Source organism: Lithobates pipiens, unplaced genomic scaffold, assembly GCF_037356315.1.
Source record: "Lithobates pipiens isolate NorthernLeopardFrog02 unplaced genomic scaffold, aLitPip1_a1.2 Scaffold_16, whole genome shotgun sequence".
In the NCBI taxonomy this organism is placed as follows: Eukaryota; Metazoa; Chordata; class Amphibia; order Anura; family Ranidae; genus Lithobates; species Lithobates pipiens.
Genome location: NW_027507748.1, coordinates 225,549,680 through 225,570,977, shown reverse-complemented (window position 1 = coordinate 225,570,977; position 21,298 = coordinate 225,549,680). Strand labels below are relative to the sequence as shown.

Below are 21,298 nucleotides of genomic sequence, written 5' to 3'. Positions count from 1 at the left end.
ACATGTGGCAGGCACCGCGCAGTACCCACACAGGGGCATGACTACACAGGCATCCAGCAGTACTAAGCTGCAGGACCCAGGCACCCAGCACAGCTAAAACTCCCAGGGGAGAGCCCAGATACACACCGCTCAGCACATGTACAGCCCCCCCCGGGAGAGAAGTGAGGGGGCCCCCCGAAATCGACCTCCCAGGGAATGCCCAGCTGCTCCACCCTGCCAGGCAGGGAGAGCTGTACTTACCAGTCCTGACGCTGGGAGACATTCCACGGTAGTCAGCTCCTGATCAGTACAGGGAAGACTACTGGCCTCAGCATACTGTGACGCAGACATCAGTAGCCCGGTCATATGTACGCCCCGGAGCATAAAGCTCACCGACCATCTCTGGAGCTGAGGTATGTCGTGGCCTGCCGAACCTTAGCTGCGACCTGCACACGCTCGCTGGCCGGACTGGGGAGACTACAAGGATAAGTGAACCAGCCTGTCACTCAACCGGCTGTTGATAGAAGATCACAGGATCATTCATCTTGCGCAAAAAGCCAAGCTTCTGCATAAAAAAAAACTGAGTTCTGCCTGAGCAGGCTGTGGGGTTGTAGACTAGTGACCGCCCCATGGGCAGAACTAAAAGTTCTGAAGTGTTGTATTACAACTTACCGAGTATCTCCAGTGATAGGGCTAACAACCCATTTTGTTACAGAGAGGAGCTGTGTCGGTCGGTGAATATAAGAGAAAAAGTAACTTTGATTTTTTTTTTTTCCCTTTTGTAAAATAATTACAGTGCCATCATCCATACACAGAATAGAAGGGCAAATGTAAATTAAACAGTGTGTGTTTAGTATCACTTTAAGAAGGGATTTCCAAGAGCAGTCAAAACACAGAAAAAGGCATACCAAGCCTACACAACCAAACTAATCCAACAAGAAAAACCCCAAAACAAGGGTAACAAGCAGCTGTTGACAGAACTTTAAAAAAAAAGGTCAAAGCTAGCACCTGTGAAGGCAGATTCAGCAAGCTTATACAATTTAGAAACATGTGAAATCTGGAGGCTGGGGGTCCCGTTTTATCTACATTATGGAATAACAAAATTTTCGATTTGCCTAAAAGAAGTGGTGATCTAGATAAACCTTGACAACATTCACCACATTCAGGCAATGGGCAGATACCAATACTTTTGGTAATATAGTGCCTTTACACACACATAAATAATAATGGCATCCCAGTCTTAGTCCGTAGGGTTCAATATTGAGTTGGCCCACCCTTTGCAGCTATACCAGCTTCAACTCTTCTACACAAACAAGATCCATAAAGACATAGATGAGCAAGTTTGGGGTGGAGGAACTTGACTGTCCTGACCTCAACCCAACAGAACACCTTTGGGATAGGGATGCACCGAATGGGTTTTTTGGTGCCGAAACCGATACCGAAAATGAAAAATACACTAGGCCGAAAACCGAAACCGATACCGGAAATTACTGTTTTTAAAAAATATTTTTATACAGGAGGTGGTCAGAGACTGGGGACACGGTACAGGAGGTGGTCAGAGACTGGGGACACGGTACAGGAGGTGGTCAGAGACTGGGGACACGGTACAGGAGGTGGTCAGAGACTGGGGACACGGTACAGGAGGTGGTCAGAGACTGGGGACACGGTACAGGAGGTGGTCAGAGACTGGGGACACGGTACAGGAGGTGGTCAGAGACTGGGGACACGGTACAGGAGATGGTCAGAGACTGGGGACACGGTACAGGAGATGGTCAGAGACTGGGGACACAGTACAGGAGATGGTCAGAGACTGGGGACACAGTACAGGAGATGGTCAGAGACTGGGGACACAGTACAGGAGATGGTCAGAGACTGGGGACACAGTACAGGAGATGGTCAGAGACTGGGGACACGGTACAGGAGATGGTCAGAGACTGGGGACAAGGTACAGGAGATGGTCAGAGACAGAGGACGTGGTACAGGAGGCATCCCCCATTGCAGCCAGTGTGCCCCATTGCAGCCAGTGTGCCCAATTGCAGCCAGTGTGCCCAATTGCAGCCAGTGTGCCCAATTGCAGCCAGTGTGCCCAATTGCAGCCAGTGTGCCCAATTGCAGCCAGTGTGCCCAATTGCAGCCAGCCTGTGCACTGTGTGCAGGGAAGAGAGCCGCCTCCGCCGCCTGTTTGATAACAGCGCCGGGAACATCACAGCTTTCATTTCAATAGCTGTGTGTTCCTGGCCGCACGCCGTCACACGCAGCCCCTCCCCCTTGTCCGGGCACTTTGATAGACAGATCATCCGTCCAATCCTGCGGATGATCTGTCTATCTAAGTGCCCGGACAAGGGGGAGGGGCTGTGTGTGACGGCGCGCGGCCGGGAACACACAGCTATTGAAATGAAAGCTGTGATGTTCCCCGCGCTGTGATCAAACAGGCGGCGGAGGTGGCTCTCCTGCGCTATACACCCCCCATTATGGGCGTCACCAGGGGTGGGGGGGCGGAGCCCCGCCCCCACCCAGGCCACTCCCCATTTTTGGCTCCATTATCGGCCGTTTTTCTCTTTCGGCAAATTGACAAAAAAAGGGCATTTTCGGCCGATATGTTTCGGCGGCCGAAATTTCGGTGCATCACTACTTTGGGATGAATTAAAGCGGAGACAGCAAGACAGGCCTTCTCGTCCACATCAGTGCCTGACCTCACAAAATTATTTTCTGGAAGAATGGTCAAACATTCTCATAGACACACTCCTAAAACTTGCGGACAGCCTTCCCAGAACAGTTGAAGCTGTTATAGCTTCAAAAGGGTGGACTAACTCAATATTGAACCCTATGGACTAAGACACCATTAAAGTTCAAGTGCGTGTAAAGGCAGGCGTCCCAATACCTTTGGTAATATAGTGCATCTTTCCAGTTTAAACTGGGGCCAGACCTAACAAAGGTAGCACAATATCATCATTAAGGTGTAACTAGAGTCTGGGGGGGGGGGGGGGGGGGGGTTCCTGGTCTTAAAGCGGAGGGCCGGTTATAAAAAAAAAAGTCAGCAGCTGCAAACACTGCAGCTGCTGACTTAATAAACACACTCACCTGTCCAGGGCGCCCGCGATGTCGGCCGCCCGAGGCCGACCCGTCCCTCGGCTCTCGGGTCCCGGCGCCGCCATCCCTTGTAAGGGAAACAGGCAGCGGAGCCTTATGGCTTCACTGCCCGTTTCCTACTGCGCATGCGCGAGTCCCGCAGCGCTTTCTGAATGGGATGCGCTGTGTTCTGGAACACACAGTTCCCAGAACACAGCGCGACTCATTACCCAGAAGACGCCGCGACGAAGAGAGAAGACAGAAGATCTCCGCGGAGGAGGAAGAGGAAGATTAGGAGAAAGTGCCTAGCAACAGGCATTTCTGGTAAGTAAAAAAAAAAATTTTTTTCATTTTTTTTTTTTTTTTAGATTTTTTGTAATTTTTAACATTTTTTTGTTTTTCAGGGTGGCCCTCCCCTTTAAATCTATCTTATCTTTGTTTAATATCAATTGGGGCTCCTTTTATTACAAAGTTAATAACTCAGACACCCTTCTAGCTGAAGTGATGGCCACAAGAAAGGCCAACACGATATAGAATCACAATGTCCCAAATAGAAGCAAAGGGATGGGTAAAATTGGTTTAGATACCAAAGTAGGCTTGGGGCCAAACAGGGTGAGCACACTGTATAACACCCCGAATGACAATAAAGATTAGAACTTAATGCTCTTCTACTTCCAGCTAAGGCTGGGTTCACACCGCTGCGGGGGGAGAACCGGATGTGATTCGCACAGCAAATCACATCCGATCTCCGTAGCGCTGCGAGTTCAGCCATACAGATAGTATGGCTGAACTCGCAGCGGTCCCGCAGCAAACTCGCACGGGACCCTTTTTTGGGTCCGCAACGGAATCGGATCGCATGGGGGTTCACACCATGCGATCCGATTCCTGTGCGAGTCGGCAGATTGCACTGCGATATGCCGACGGATCTGGGGGTGTCATTAACATAACATTGACACCCCCAGCCGTCCACATAGGGCAGTGTGAACTGCCGGCGGGAGGTATGCGATGCGGGAAAACGCCGCGGATTCGCGGCGTTCCCGCATCGCAGCAATGTGAACCTAGCCTAAAGGACAGAAAAAAAAGTAAAAATAATGGCCCACAGAACAAGCAATGGAGAAATCCCCAATGTCTCACACCAAAAAAATAAGCCTTCCATGACTGATGATAAATCTTGCAGGAACTGTACTTAAAAGTTTTAGGCATGGTCAGGATAACAATCTGCAAAGTCAGAAAAGTCAAAAGACAAAAGCCGAGAACTAATGTGGAACCTAGGGCCTTGAGATAAAAGATCTGGCCATGGAGCATCAGCTAACAGATGATGGAGGTTGGTGTATCACAATATGCAAAGTCTATCTGGAGCTCTGGCAAGGACTAGAATGTACTATTTCAATCATTTGAAGCAGACAAGGTAGTAGCTTCAATGGGGGGGGGGGGGAACACAGCGATTAAGGCATACTGATCCTATGGCACTACAAAGGTGTCCACTGCATCCACGTTCGGAACCCTTGTCCTGGAGACTATCTGCCCAGCTTATTATTTATCTGAAATCCTAGCAAATCCACAACTGGTGCTCCCGCAGGCTCCTTCCAGGCTGTTAGAATGGTCCTCTCCCCTACGCTCAGGTAGTCACAATTCCTCGGACATCATCAAGTCCAGGATAAATCTCATAGCTGAGGACACAGAACAGTCCACTGCAACAGCCCAAAGCCCACCAGCAGCTTGGAGGAGGGTGGAGGGAGGGCATTGATGGTGGTATTGGATCACGTAAAACTGCTGTTCCCTTCCCTTATACCGAAACAAGCATTTAATCTTTGCAGGGCAGTCCTACTGCTGGAAACATTTTTCCTTTGCCTGGAGATGGGCTTTACCTCTTAAAGTAGAACTAAACCTTTCTATCCTTTTCAGTCAAGGAGGCTGCCTACTTGGCCACTGTTTGATCTGCAATTGCCGTGGTGCTGCAGCCATTTGATGGTTTGACAGTTTTGTTGACAGCACAAGCAAATGTGACAGTTAAACCCCATACACCATATCAGTTTTTCTGCTGAATTTTTCCTTCAGATTTACCAAAACCATATAATATGTAATATGTAATAAGTCAAACCTTAGGAGTTTCAATTTGTATGCAATCAGGCAGGCCCTTGCACTACATGGTTTTGGTAAACCTGAAGGAAAAAAAATCAGCAGAAAATCTGATAGTGTGTATGAGGCATTAGTAATCTTGGCATGCGGGAAATTTAACTTTTTAACTGTTGAATTGATGGGTTTGGTTCTGCTAGAACGCCACCTTCTGACAGCCTTTTAAGTGGGCTTTAATGTACAGAATGTGGTACAGCTTCTGTATCATGACTGGCGGTCACAGCAATCACATAGTCGAGAGCCTATCCCACTGGCTCCTGATCAGAAGCCTTGACTGAGAGATGTTGGTGACATTTTGGTCAGCAAGCGCACTCTCAGCACAAAACCTCATAGCACAGTGGATACCCATGTAAGGTGGCTGGGCATTAACCCCTTAACAACCGGCCCATAGCTGAATGACGACTACAGAGCGGTTGCTTAACTCTGGGAGGATGTACTATAACGTCCTCCCAGAATTCCGCTCTCGCGCACCCCCTGGGGCGCGCACTCGAGAGCATCAGTGACCATCAAGGCTCATCGCAGCCTTTTACCACGTGATCGCTCAAATGATGGAGCGATTACTTGTTCCTCCCTCCCCACTCTGTACCGATTGGTACAGTGAGAGGGGGAGATCGTGTCAGCAGCGCTGTGGGCTGGATCTGCAGTGCCCACAGCACTGCTCACTGACAATTAACCCTGCAATGCCCTGCCAATACTCTGCAATGCCCTGCCAATACTCTGCAATGCTCGGTGATACCCAGCCATGCTTGGCTGTACTCGGCCTCTGTATGTGGCCAGGCTGTGGAAGTCTCACACATGTGGGACATGCGCTTCCCGCCCGCCGGCCGTCATATGATGTGCGTGGACTTGACTTTGTGTGTGGATATCTGAATGATGGGTGTAGCTACAGGCATCATTCAGATATCAGATTTTTCAGCCAGCGATTCCCTACACCATAAGAACAATCATAGCGGCTGTTCCACTGCTTGATCGTTCTTACAGGAGGCAAGAGGGGACTCCTCCTCCCTCTCCCCCCCACCGCTGCTTCTACCGACTCGCCAATAAGATCAAAGACAGAATCTTTTTTTTTTTTTTTTTTTTTTTATTTCAGGCTTCTCAGCCTAGAGGGGAGATGTGGGGTCTTATTGACCCCCATATCTTACTGTAAAAAGAGGACCTGTCATGCCATATTCCTATTACAAGGGATGTTAACATTCCTTGTAATAGGAATAAAAGTGATCAAAAAATGTATTTTTTGGGGGGGAAAAAAAAAGCATCAAACTAAAATAAAGTAAAATTAATAAAAAAAAAAAAAAAAAAAAATGTTTTAAAGCGCCCCTGTCCCCATGTGCTCGCATGCAGAAGCGAACGCATACGTAAGCCCCGCCCACATATGAAAACGGTGTTCAAACCACAAATGTGAGGTATTGCTGAGAATGTTAGAGCGAGAGCAATAATTTTGGCCCTAGACCTCCTCTGTAACTCAAAACATATAACCAGTAAAAAAAAATTAAAGCGTCGCCTATGGGGATTTTTAAGTAGCGACGTTTGGCACCATTCCACGAGTGTGTGCAATTTTGAAGGGGGACATCTAAATAGGTATCTATTTACTCAGCGCAACTTCATCTTTCACATTATGCAAAAACATTGGGCTAATTTTACTCTTGTTTTTTTTAAAGCACAAAAAAAAGCGTTCGAAAAATTGCTGCGCAAATACCGTGCGAGATAAAAAGTTGCTACAACCACCATTGTATTCTCTAGGGTCTTTGCTAAAATATATTATATATATATATATATATATATATATATATATATATATATACACACAGTGGTGTGAAAAAGTGTTTGCCCCCTTCCTCATTTCCTGTTCCTTTGCATGTTTGTCACACTTAAGTGTTTCGGAACATCAAACCAATTTAAACAATAGTCAAGGACAACACAAGTAAACACAAAATGCAATTTGTAAATGAAGGTGTTTATTATTAAAGGTGAAAAAAAATCAAAACCATCATGGCCCTGTGTGAAAAAGTGATTGCCCCCTAAACCTAATAACTGGTTGGGCCACCCTTAGCAGCAACAACTGCAACCAAGCGTTTGCGATAACGTGCAATGAGGCTTTTACAGCGTCCTGGAGGAATTTTGGCCCACTCATCTTTGCAGAATTGTCCTTATTCAGTTACATTAGAGGGTTTTCGAGCATGAACGGCCTTTTTAAGGTCATACCACAATATCTCAATAGGATTCAGGTCAGGACTTTGGCTAGGCCACTCCAAAGTCTTCATTTTGTTTTTCTTCAGCCATTCGGTGGTGGACTTGCTGGTGTGTTTAGGATCATTGTCCTGCTGCAGAACCCAAGTTCGTTTCAGCTTGAGTACACGAACAGATGGTCGGACATTCTCCTTCAGGATCTCTTGGTAGACAGCAGAATTCATAGTTCCTTTTATCACGGCAAGTCTTCCAGGTCCTGAAGCAGCAAAACAGCCCCAGACCATCACACTACCACCACCATATTTTACTGTTGCTATAATGTTCTTTTTATGAAATGCAGTGTTCCTTCTACGCCAGATATACTTGGACACACACCTTCCAAAGAGTTCCACTTTTGTCTCATCGGTCCACAGAATGTTGTCCCAAAAGTCTTGGGGATCATCAAGATGTGTTGTGGAGAAATTGAGACGAGCTTTGATGTTCTTTTTGCTCAGCAGTGGTTTTCTCCTTGGAACTCTGCCATGCAGGCCATTTTTGCCCAGTCTTTTCCTGATGGTGGAGGCATGAACGCTGACCTTAACTGAGGCAAGTGAGGCCTGCAGTTCCTTGGACGTTGTTGTGGGGTCTTTTGTGACCTCTTGGATGAGTCGTCGCTGCGCTCTTGGGGTAATTTTGGGCGGCCGGCCACTCCTGGGAAGGTTCACCACTGTTCCATGTCTTCGCCATTTGTGGATAATGGCTCTCACTGTGGTTCGCTGGATTCCCAAAGCTTTGAAAATGGCTTTATAACCCTTTCCAGACTGATAGATCTCAATTACTTTCTTTCTCAATTGTTCCCGAATTTCTTTGGGTCTCGGCATGATGTGTAGCTTTTAAGGATCTTCTGGTGGACCTTACTGTGTCAAGCAGCTCCTATTTAAGTGATGCCTTGATTGTGAACAGGCGTAGCAATAATCAGGCCTGGGTGTGGCTAGAGAAATTGAACTCAGGTGTGGACAACCACAGTTATAGTATGTTTTAACAAGGGGGGCAATCACTTTTTCACACAGGGCCATGATGGTTTTGATTTTTTTTCACCTTTAATAATAAACACCTTCATTTACAAATTGCATTTTGTGTTTACTTGTGTTGTCCTTGACTATTGTTTAAATTGGTTTGATGTTCCGAAACACTTAAGTGTGACAAACATGCAAAGGAACAGGAAATGAGGAAGGGGGCAAACACTTTTTCACACCACTGTATATATATATATATATATATTATATATATATATATATAAATGTTTTGGGGTTCTATGTAACTTTGTAGCAAATAAATGATGATTTTTACATGTAGGAGAGAAATGTCAGAATTGTCCTGGGTGCTCCAGAACGCCTGATGGTGCTCCCTGCATGTTGGGCCTCTGTATGTGGCCACGCTGTGTAAAAGTCTCAGGCCGCGTACACACGCGCGGACTGTTTGCCCAACCTTGTTCGTCAAACAGTTTCGGCAAACAGTCCGCTCAAAATTTGCATGAGCGGACTTGCCCACACACGAGCGGACTGTTTGACGAACAAGGTTGGGCAAACAGTTCGCTCAACTTTTGAAATGAACGGACTCGCCCACGTAAGGAGGAGGCAAATCCGCCCATTTCGAGCGCGTGTACAGGTAGGCGGGGCCCGCGAAGGAGACTTCGCGGGCTCCGCCGCCTGGAATGGGCTTAAAGGGGAACCCCAACGCCGAAAAAAATCGGCGTGGGGGTTCCCCCAAAGTCCACACCAGACCCTTGTTCGAGCACGCTACCCGGCCGGCCAGGAAAGGGGGGCGAGCGAGCGCGCCCCCCCTCCTGAGCCGTACCAGGCCGCGTGCCCTCAACATGGGGGGGGTGCCTTGGGGAAGGGGGGGCCACGCGGCCCCCCCACCCCAAAGCACCTTGTCCCCATGTTGATGAGGACAAGGGCCTCTTCCCGACAACCCTGGCCGTTGGTTGTCGGGGTCTGCGGGCGGGGGGCTTATCGGAATCCGGGAGCCCCCTTTAAGAAGGGGGCCCCCGGATACCGGCCCCCCACCCTATGTGAATGAGTATGGGGTACAATGTACCCCTACCCATTCACCTGTGAAATAAAGTACAAAAAAAAACACAACACAGGGAAAAAATATTTTATTGCACAGCTCCGGGGGTCTTCCGTCTTCGGGGGTCTTCTCGCCGGACTCCTCCGCTATCTGTGTGTAGCTCTTTTACTAGCGGAGGAGTCCGGCCTTCTCCCGACTTCGGGGGTCTTGTCCCCCTCTTCGGTTCTTCTGCCGGGCCACCGCGCCTTCTTGTAGCTCTTTTACAGGCGGTGGCCCGGTCTTCTGTCGCCGCTGTCGTCGCCGCCGCCGCCTTCCGTTCTTGTTCTTCTTCTTGTTCTTCTTCTTCTCCAGGCGATGTTGACACGTCGCTCCCTCCGGCCGGAATGCCAGAGCCGCGCTGTGCGGTCACTTATATAGTGACAATGGGGCGGTGTCACATGGTATATGTCACATGGGTTGGTCACATGGGTTGATGTCACATGGGGACTATGACATCGTAAGGGGGCGGGGTCACCATGTGACCAACCCATGTGACATATACCATATGACACCGCCCCATTGTCACTATATAAGTGACCGCACAGCGCGGCTCTGGCATTCCGGCCGGAGAGCTCGTCGAGTCAACATCTCCAGGAGAAGAAGAAGAAGAACAAGAAGAAGAACAAGAACGGAAGGCGGCGGCGGCGGCGGCGACGACAGCGGCGACAGAAGACCGGGCCACCGCCTGTAAAAGAGCTACAAGAAGGCGCGGTGGCCCGGCAGAAGAACCGAAGAGGGGGACAAGACCCCCGAAGTCGGGAGAAGGCCGGACTCCTCCGCTAGTAAAAGAGCTACACACAGATAGCGGAGGAGTCCGGCGAGAAGACCCCCGAAGACGGAAGACCCCCGGAGCTGTGCAATAAAATATTTTTTCCCTGTGTTGTGTTTTTTTTTGTACTTTATTTCACAGGTGAATGGGTAGGGGTACATTGTACCCCATACTCATTCACATAGGGTGGGGGGCCGGTATCCGGGGGCCCCCTTCTTAAAGGGGGCTCCCGGATTCCGATAAGCCCCCCGCCCGCAGACCCCGACAACCAACGGCCAGGGTTGTCGGGAAGAGGCCCTTGTCCTCATCAACATGGGGACAAGGTGCTTTGGGGTGGGGGGGGCCGCGCGGCCCCCCCTTCCCCAAGGCACCCCCCATGTTGAGGGCACGCGGCCTGGTACGGCTCAGGAGGGGGGGGCGCGCTCGCTCGCCCCCCTTTCCTGGCCGGCCGGGTAGCGTGCTCGGACAAGGGTCTGGTGTGGACTTTGGGGGAACCCCCACGCCGATTTTTTTCGGCGTTGGGGTTCCCCTTTAAGCCCATTCCAGGCGGCGGAGCCCGCGACGTCTCCTTCGCGGGCCCCGCCTACCTGTACACGCGCTCGAAATGGGCGGACTTTCCGAGCGGGAACAGTCCGCTCATTTCGAAAGTACAGCGGACAGGCCCACACACGGGCGGACTGTTCGCTCAAACACAGTTTCAGCGGACAGTTTTTCGGAATTTCCGAAAGACTTTGTCCGTCCAACTGTCCGCTGAAACTGTCCGCTGAAAGCCCACACACGAGCGGACTGTCCGCCCAAACACTGTTCAGCGGACAAGGTTGGGCGAACAGTCCGCCCGTGTGTACGCGGCCTCAGACATGTGGTATCGCCGTACTCGGGGGTAATAGCAGAATGTGTTTTGGGGGTGTAATTTGTGGTATGCATATGCTGTGTGTGAGAAATAACCTGATATGACAATTTTGTGAAAAAAAAAAAAAACTCTTGATTTTGCAAAGAATTGCGGGAACAAAATGACAACTTCAAAAAACTCACCATGCCTCTTACCAAATACCTTGGAATGTCTTCTTTCCAAAAAGGGGTCATCTGGGGGGTACTTGTACTTTTCCGGCATGTTAGGATCTCAAGAAATGAGATAGGCCGTCAGTACTTCAGGTATGATAAATTTTCAGATATTGGTACCATAGCTTGAGGACTCTATAACTTTCACAAAGACCAAATAATATCCACCAATTTGTACTTATTTTTACCAAAGATATGTAGTAGTATAAATTTGCCTAAATTTATGAAGAAAAATTACTAATCTGCTAAATTTTATAACAGAAACAAAGAAAAATTCTTTTTTTTTTTTTTTTTTTTTAACAGAATTTTCTGTATTTTCTTTTATAGTACAAAAAATAAAAAACCCAGCGGTGATTAAATACCACCAAAAGAAAGCTCTATTTGTGTGAAAAAAAGGACAAAAATTTCATATGGGTACAGTGTTGCATGACTGAGTAATTGTCATTCAAAATGTGAGAGCACCGAAAGCTGAAAATTGGTCTGGTTATTAAGGGGGTTTAAGTGCCCAGTGGTCAAGTGGTTAAAGCCCCAAAATATAAACTCACTGGCCACTTTTTTAAGTACACCTACTCAATTGCTTGGTAACACAAATTGCTAGTCAGCCAATCACATGTCTGAAACGCAATGTATTTAGACATCTAGACGTGGTGAAGGCGACTTTCTGAAGTTCAAACTGAACATCAGAATGGGGAATAAAAGGGATTAAAGTGACGCACAAGCATCTCTAGGGTTTGCAGAGAATGGTCCAAAAAAAAAAAAAAAAAAAAGAAGATATCCAGTGAGCGGCAGCTGTGTGGTGGAAAATGCCTTGTTGATGTCAGAGAAGAATGGGGAGACTGGTTCAAGATGATAGAGAGGCAACAGTAACTCAAATAACACCTCGTTACCAGGGTGGATATAAATCAAATTATTTTATTTATTTATTTTTAACCACTTTAAGCCCCGGACCATTTTGCAGCTAAAGGACCAAGCCCCTTTTGCGATTCGGCACTGCGTCGTTTTAACTGACAATTGCGCAATCATGCAATGTGGCTCCCAAACAAAATTGGCGTCCTTTTTTTCCCACAAATAGAGCTTTCTTTTCGTGGTATTTGATCACCCTTGCGGTTTTTATTTTTTTGTGCTGTAAACAAAAATAGAGCGACAATTTTGAAAAAAAAAAAAAAAATCAATATTTTTTACTTTTTGCTATAATAAATATCCCCCAAAAATATATAAAAAACATTTTTTTTCTTCAGTTTAGGTCGATACGTATTCTACATATTTTTGGTAAAAGTAAAAATCGCAATAAGCTTTTGGTTTGCGCAAAAGTTATAGCGTCTACAAAATAGGGGATAGTTTTATGGCATTGTTATTAATATATATATATATTTTACTAGTAATGGCGGCGATCAGTGATTTTTATTGTGACTGCAACATTATGGCGGACACGTCGGACAATTTCGACACATTTTTGGGACCATTGGCATTAATACAGCAGTTTAAAAATGCAGATTAAAAATGCACTGATTACTGTACAAATGTCACTGGCAGTGAAGGGGTTAACCACTAGGGGGCAGTGTAGGGGTTAAGTGTGTGTTTTGTTTTTTACTGTGGGGGGTGTGGCTTGGTGTGTGATGTCATTGATTGCCTTTCCCTATAACAGAGAACAGACGATCAGTGACAGCCTAGGAAGGACGAGGAGAGGTTTGTTTACAATTACCTCTCCTCGTTCTTCAGCTCTGTGATCCGATCGCGGGACACCTGTGGCGATCGGGTCCGCGGGTCTTGCGGCCACGGTGACGAAGCTCAGGACCAGGTCGCGAGTGCCACGGCTGGGTACTTAAAGGGCAACATACCTGTACGTGCTTGTGCCCAGCCGTGCCATTCTGCCGACGTATATCGGTGTGAGGCGGTCCTTAAGCGGTTTAATTTATCAAATTTATTTTAATAAAACGCTTTTGCAGTAAAAACCTATCAAACATTAGGTTTTATATTTAAGATACATTAATAATTTAGTTTATTTAGCATGAAATGGAGCTTAGTTATGTAGCATGAGGCTGTGTATTCTGCAATATTTACATTTTTGGTAAACTCATTCAGTGAATCCAAGCTCTGCAAACTGAGTTAACATGCACTGCATTGATGCATTCACAAAATTTCACAGTAACCATGAGATAAAACAAAGTTCAGGAATACTCCTTTATCCCATTGTTTTGCAAATCTATGTACACTAAAAACTGTATGTTGACCTGACAGCTTATTATTCTAATTATAAAACCTTTATTTTGCTTACAAACAAGATTCTAACTACCAGCAAGAATGAGTCCCTACATTTAAAGAGCACCTGTCATTTCAGACCCATCATAGCAGCTACTGTTAGCGGGCATCCACTCACCTTCTGCCGCCACGTCCCTCACCTTGTGGCGTCACTGCTACATCACCAGCCATCCCATTAAAGTGAATCGGACTGTCAGAGAGTCAATAGCAGGAGCCACTGCAGGATAGAGATGACAGTTGTGCTTTAAAAAATATGATTTAAATCAAGCCTTTTTACTAGGGATTTAAATAATTTAAAATAAAATCCACCCTGCTTGTTACAACCAAGGTATGCAGAATATCATCTCTGAACACACAACACATTGAACCTTGAAGCAGATGGGCTACAGCAGATGGTAGGGTCAGAATTTGGCATAAACAATATGAAAGCATAGATTCATCCTGCCTTGCATCAATAGTTTAGGTTGGTTGTGGTGGTGTAATGGCGTGGGGAATATTTTCTTAGCACACTTTGGGCCCCTTAGTACCAATTGAGCATTGTTTAAACACCACGGCCTACCTGAGTATTGTTGCTGACTATATCCATCCTTTTAAGATAAGATATACTTTACTGCTGTATACATTAGGGTTGCACCAATGCCACTTTAAGACTCGCCAATACCTTTTTTTTTTATGTCATGTGACAGTGGCACACGGCTCAGTCGTTTTTTTATTTTTATTTCATACAATTTTGTTTTTCTTATCCTCCTTGTTGGGGGAGTGTTTGGCAAGATTTCAAGGGTATAAACAACCCTCTGATATCTCGTCTGGGATAGAGATTCCCCAGTCCCTGTCTCTGCAGCCTCAGCTGCACTGAAGAAGAATGGACAGGAGACAGCGGCTCCTCTCCATTAAAGCGGGGTTCCACCCTAAAGTGGAACTTCCGCTGATCGGAACCCTCCCCCCCCTCCGGTGTTACAATTGGCACCTTTCAGGGGGGGAGGGGGTGCAGATACCTGTCAAAGACAGGTATTTACACCCACTTCCGGGCATAGACTCCCACGGGAGTCTATGCCTCTTCCTGTCCCTGCGCGCTGTCTGCTGGGACACACACGGTCCCAGAGACAGCGCAGACAATTCCTATTGCGCTGCGCGACTCGCGCATGCGCAGTAGGGAACCAGGGAGGGAAGCCGCAGCACTCCACTTCCTGATTCCCTCACCTAGAATGGTGACGGCAGCAGCCGAGAGATCGATCGGCCTCGGCATCGCTGGACCCCGGGACAGGTGAGTGTCCATTTATTAAAAGTCAGCAGCTGCAGTATTTGTAGCTGCTGGCTTTTAATATTTTTTTCCACAGTGCAATCCCGTTTTAACTGACTCATTGAAAACACAGGTTACTATGTTTCAGTTATGAATGGACAGGGTCAGTGATCCGGGTGCATTTGGAAAAGGAATGAGCTGATATGTCAGATTTACCGGCTCCTTCCTCCACCCCCCCCGTCCAGAAAGATCTGGGACACGGAGAGCCGGAGAGGACACAGAGGGGGACCCAGGAGGACCAAATGGATCGGGACCTGGAGAAGGACTCGGGGAGCAAAGAGGGGGACAGTCGGATGTGATTGGGGCAGCGGTGGGGGCAGTTACATGCACCAATCTCCCTGGCAGAAGCAAAAAGGGAGAGGAGAAGAAGCGGCTGTCAGAAAAGCTATACAGAGATCAGTGCTTGCAACTCTCCTCCCCCCCCCCATGCACAGATCATCTCTGAGTCTGCCCAAGTATGGGGTCAAGAAGCGGAGCATTTGCACAAGTACAAGTACTCATGCAAACACCCAGTATCGGTGCAACCTTAGTATACATACAACAAAATGCATCAGGGTTCTCTTTACAACAGTAATAAAAGCACTTTTCAACACAACCTAGCACATGCCCACATATCTGTTTAATTATAACAAAACATAAAATGTTATTTTACATTTCTAAAACACTGTACCTGGTGTGGTTATTGACAATACAGCCTTACGGCCAATACAACGTCCTATGTACAAGACAGCCCTGACTAAAGTGTACCCATCTTCTGATGTCTACTTCCAGCAGGATAATGCCTCCACAAGTACCAGATCTCAATCCAATAGAGCCCCTTCAGGATGTGGTGGAATAGGAGATTTGCATCATGGATGTGCAGCCGACAAATCTGCAGCAACGACATCACGTTATATCAATATGGACCAAAATCTCTAAGGAATGTTTCCAACACCTTGTTGAATCTATGCCACAAAGAACGAAGGTAGTTCTGAAGGCAAAAGAGGATCTAGCAAGGTTTACCTAATAAAGTGGCCGGTGAGTGTATGTTTTCAGCTAGAGGTTAAAATGTAAATGCAAAAATAAACGCATATATGTGTAAGGCCCCTTTCACACAGGGTGGATCCACTCTGGACTCCGCCAGCTCAGTGTGAGATTGCGCTGTTGATCTCCGCTGAGCTGGTGCACGACAGGTAAGTTCTCTGCTCACTGTGCATGGACAGACCTGTCAGAGCCCCGCTGTCCTCCATGGGAGATCGGATGAAAAAGGATCCACCTGTCCGTTGTCAACCAATCCGCTGGACAGATGGCAAACGTATCGTCATCCATCTGTTTTGAACAGATCTTATTGGATCGAATGGCAGGCGGGTGACACCCGTCTGCCCATACAAGTCAATGGGTGGCTTGCTCGGATCCTGGGACGGGAGATCTGTCTATAAAAGTTCCCCAGACGGGGGGGGGGGGGGGCTGGATGTGACAGCACGCATCGGGGAACACACAGCTATTGAAATGAAAGCTGTGATGTTCCCAGCGCTGTAATCAAACAGGTGGAGGTGTGGAGGTGGCTCTCCTCTCCCTTCACAGGCTGCAATGGGGACATAGGCTGCCTGCATCTGATGGGAACTAGTGGGTACCATGTCCCCAGTCGCTGACCATCTCCTGTATAAAAATATTTTTAAAAAACACACTCACTTTTGGTATAGGTGCTGTTTCAGTATCGGTTTTCGGCCTAGCGTATTTTTCATTTTTGGTATCGGCACCAAAAAAAACATTCCGTGCACCCCTAGTATAAACACTGCTAAAATGGTTAGGCTAACCTTAGATGGATAGAATTTCAAACAGAAAGTCTTAAGAAAAATGCTTTCAACATTTGATTTTTGGAACGAATGGACTTTACTGAACAAAACCCACATATACTGTAAAGCCGTCCATAGATGAAGGAAAGAAAAATGATTGATTTCCCAATCAACACAGTGTTGATTGGGGATCCCTCCCATGGAGCCATTGTGTTCTCCTGGCAGGGGATAGGTACCCGCCGGGAGGATTACTAGGGGTGCAACTAACGATTAATTTGTCTGTTGACTAATCTATCGATTATTCAACGACTATCCGATTATTTTTTATGAATCTAGTGGGTTTTTTTTTTTGATTAGCTAATTAATCCTTTGGATAACCTTGAGAGTATTGTATTGCAGAGTATTGTATTGCATTGGCTGGCAGAGTATTGTATTGCATTGGCTGGCAGAGTATGGGCTGGGCTCGCAGAGTATAGTATGGGCTCGCAGAGTATAGTATTGTATTGCAGAGTATAGTATGGGCTGGCAGAGTATGGGCTGGGTACGGAGCGATCACATTGTAAATGCCTTGGTGTAGAAAGATGGCTGCCGCTTCGGAGCTAGGCCGAAACCGTGGCCTCTCCTAAGGCCGGTACCGCAGAGTGCTCTGCGGAGCACGGCAGGTGCCGATCCGAGCGGGGTGACCCGTTCGGATCACGGATCGGTGACGATCTATTGCACCCCTAGGGACAGCGGCACGGAGGGGGAGAAGAGAGGGGGACGGCGGCACGGAGAGAGAGAAGAGAGGGGGATGGCAGCACGGAGGAGAGCGGGAGATACGGAGCACTGTGACGCATCGATGCCCTGCACGCACGTTGACGTATTATTGTAGTCAACGTATTCGATTACGTCGACTCGTCGTGGCAGCTCTAGGTGCAACTGATCAAAAAACTCACGGATCGGATCGTTCCTCGGATCAGATTCACTGATCAGATCATTTTTCGGATTAGCAAATAATAAACGAATTTGCAAAAATCTGTGAAAATTCCACCACCATATAGTCCCCACTGTAATATCCACAATCTCCCCCACTGTAATATTGGCTGAGCATGGGTGGGTATGGCTAGGTATTGCCAAGTATGGCTGGGTATTACTGAGTATTGCAGGATATGGCTGGGTATGGCAGAATATTGGCAGAGTATGGAGGGATGGCTGTGACTGCAATTGTCACAGAGCAGCGCTGTGGGCACTACAGATGCAGCCCACAGCGCTGCTGCCATCCGATCTCTCCCCTCCACTGTACAGAGGCCGAAATCGCAGAATGCTCCACGGATCGCGGCCTGTGCCTATCCGAGCGGCCATACAGAAAAGGAAGGAGGACGACAACACGGAGAGGGACAGCAGAATGGAGGGGGGCACGGAGGATGCGGTGACAGTCAGCGCTGATCGTGTATGGGAGAGTTACAAGCACCGATCACCACTGTATAGATTCCACTAAAGCAGCTGAAAACCACGAGGGGAGAAGCTTGTAACTCCCCCACGCACCAATCGCTGCTGACTGTCCTAGTATCGGGTGAAGCATCAGGAGCATTTACCCGAGTAGTACTTGGGAAAATGCTCAGTATCGGTGCAGATATTAGTATCGGGACAACCCTAGTGATTACGGCTACCAGCTATAATAGCCACTAGCAATAATCGTATGCAAGATTCAACAGGCTGGTCATACCCAAGTTGATCGATCAACTTGGGCACATTCAGCCTGCCCATACATAGTTCGAATCTCAGCCAGTCCCTGCTAAATAGGGATGAGTTTAGACGTGTTCGCATGGAACACATGTAGAGCCCACCAAGAAGGCTGCGCTAATCACAGGCAGTGAGACATTGCCCCAATGTGCAGCTGCAGAGAACGGGAAATGTCTCACTGTCTCTGATTAGCGCAGCGCCGACTTCCTGGCGGGCTCTGCACGTGTTCCCTGTGAACACACCTGAGCTCATCACTACTGCTGAATCTGAGATTAAAACTGTCTATGGCCAGCTTTAGTAAAATGTTTACTCCATCCTGCTCTTTCGAATTTTCTCATTACTGCGGTCAAAAACAAACATCGATTCAACCCCTAATGATTATAAAAAAATAAATAAAATAAAAAACTTTCTTACGACATTCTTTTCCTAAGAATTTTCATTTGAAATTCTTACCCAACACAGTGGGAGAACCACCAAGAGCATCATGCAGCGGGGTTCTGGTATCTCTACATTCTACTGCACAATCTGTCTGCATCTACTACAGACCCAACAACTGTACATACATATGTGTATTCCACACAGACACCTTCCTAACTATTCCGCCGGAATGTAACTCAGTGCAAGGCTTCCAAGTAGTGCATTAACATCAAGCTTTCACCTACAGCAATATAGAATCAAATAACACACACACCACAATCACAATCGCCTTTTAACTTACTCCCAGTCCTGTCTTGTCTGGCGCTTCCTGATGACATCGCTGTGCTGTCCATATAGCGCATGCTATCGGCGATACAGATTGTAGTGTCTTCAGAAGAGCTCATTGGACGCCTTTTTTGTGGAGACAAACTACATTGTTAGCTCAGCGTTTCACAGCCACCCGGAAACTCAGGAAGGAGACGAGTACAGAAAACAGTCTGCCTCTAGTGTTTAGCACAAGAAAGCAGTTCAAGTCATCTTCTTGCCCAATAAATAAACAGAAAGCCTTACAATTAGCAAATTATGTTTTCCCCTGTTTCTTTGGAATTTAGGAAGGCTGGCTTATGTTAATGCATAACACATGAGACAAAAGAATGCGTTTTAATTCATTTTGGAATTTGTTCTTTTAACCACCTCAATACCAGGCACTTACACCCCCCTTCCTGCCCAAGCTTTCAGCGCTGTCGCTGTTTAAATGACAATTGCACAATCGTGCTACACTGTACCCAAACAGAATTTTTTATCATTTTGTTCACATAAATGGAGCTTTCTTTTGGTGGTATTTGATCACCTCCGCGTTTTTAATTTTTTTGCTAAAGAAATAAAAAAAGACCTACATTTAAAAAAAAAAAAAAAAGTTTTTCTTTTGTTTGTTATAAAATTTTGTAAATAAGTAAGTTTTCTCCTTCACTAATGGGCACTTATAAGGCAGCACTAAGGGGCACTGATAAGGTGGCACCGATGAGGTGGCACTGATATGCAGCATTGATGGGCATTGATAGGTGGCACTGATGAGCACTCATGGGTGGCACTAATAGGCGACACTGATGGGCACTGAAAGACTGCATTGATGGGTATTCATGGGTGGCACTGATAGGCAGCATTGCTGGGCACTAATTTGTGGAACTGATAGATGGCATTGATAGGCATCACTGATGGCACTGGCAGGCATTGGGGATGGGCACTGATTGGCATTTCCCTAGTGGTCTAGGGTGGCATACCTGGTGGTCCAGGGTGGTGCCAATTCCTGGTGGTTCTGGGTGCCTGGGTGGGCATCCGAGGGGGTGGGCTGCTCTGATAAACAATCGGCACAGACCCTCCCTCTCGGGAGAGCAGCCCATCGTCTCTCCTCTGCTCGCGTCTGTTAGATGTGAATGCGGAAAAGCCGATCAACGGCTCTTCCTGTTTACGTCGTGATCAGCCACGATTGGACACGGCTGATCACGTGGTAAAGAGCCTCTGACAGAGGCTCTTTATCGAGATCGGTGTATCGGTGTGTTCGACAGCACCACCGATTGCCACAATGCGCACCCCCGTTGGCATGCAAGAGCGGTTGTTCTGGGCGGACGTCATATGATGGCCTCCCAGAACGAGAGGCGGTTAACCACTTCAGCCCCGTAAGGATTTACCCACTTCCTGACCAGGCCATTTTTTGCGATACGGCACTGCGTCAATTTAATGGACAATTGAGCGGTCGTGCAATGTTGTACCCAAACTAAATTGATGTCCTTTTTTTACCCACAAATAGAGCTTTCTTTTGGTGGTATTTGATTACCTCTGCGGTTTTTATTTTTTTTGTAAACAAAAAGAGAGCGACAATTTTGAAAAAAAAATGTTTTTTACTTTTTGCTATAATAAATACCAAAAAAAAAAAAAAAATGAATTTCTTCTTCATTTTAGGCCAATATGTATTCTTCTATATATTTCTGGTAAAAAAAATCCCAATTAGCATATATTGATTGGTTTGCGCAAAAATTAACACATCTACAAAATAGAGGATAGATTTATGGCATTATTATTATTTATTAATTATTTTACTAGTAATGGCAGTGATCTTCAATTTTTAGCAGGATTGCAACTTTTTTGGGGGATTTAGCTGCTACAAAAATGCACTGATTACTGTATAAATGACACTGACAGGGAATTGGTTAACACCAGGGGTGAGCAAAGGGTTAAATGTTCCCCAGGAAGGTGCTTTCTAACAGTGGGGGGAGTGAACTGATAGGGAGTACAGAGAGATCGCTGTTCCTGATCACTAGGAACAGACGATCTCACCCTACTCTCCTAACAGTACGGGTATCAGTTTACACTGGCAGATCCCGGTTCTGCCTCTCTGTGGAGGATTTGCATTAACGTTAAATCTGCCGGACCCATTGATTAACTCCTCTGCTAGTGAATGGGCACGCATGGATCGCCGTGTACGCGCCCAACATACAATGACGGCAATTCACACAGGAGAGCCAACCTGTCGCAGTA

At 46.9% G+C, this 21,298-nt stretch overlaps 1 protein-coding gene across 3 annotated transcripts in view; it reads right to left on the bottom strand.

The window, feature by feature from the left end:
• KLHL12 (kelch like family member 12) overlaps nt 1–19,186 on the bottom strand; it is a 63,414-nt gene extending 44,228 nt beyond the window's left edge. For 2 of the 3 annotated variants that reach the window (XM_077481151.1, XM_077481149.1), the window contains exons 1-2: nt 19,065–19,186; nt 13,668–13,766 (exon numbers count right to left, since the gene is read on the bottom strand). The gene's annotated coding sequence lies outside the window, so the exon portion shown is untranslated. The remainder of the gene's footprint in view (nt 1–13,667; nt 13,767–19,064) is intronic. The other variant, XM_077481150.1, reaches the window with a different exon arrangement.
• Between the last annotated feature and the right edge of the window lie 2,112 nt (nt 19,187–21,298).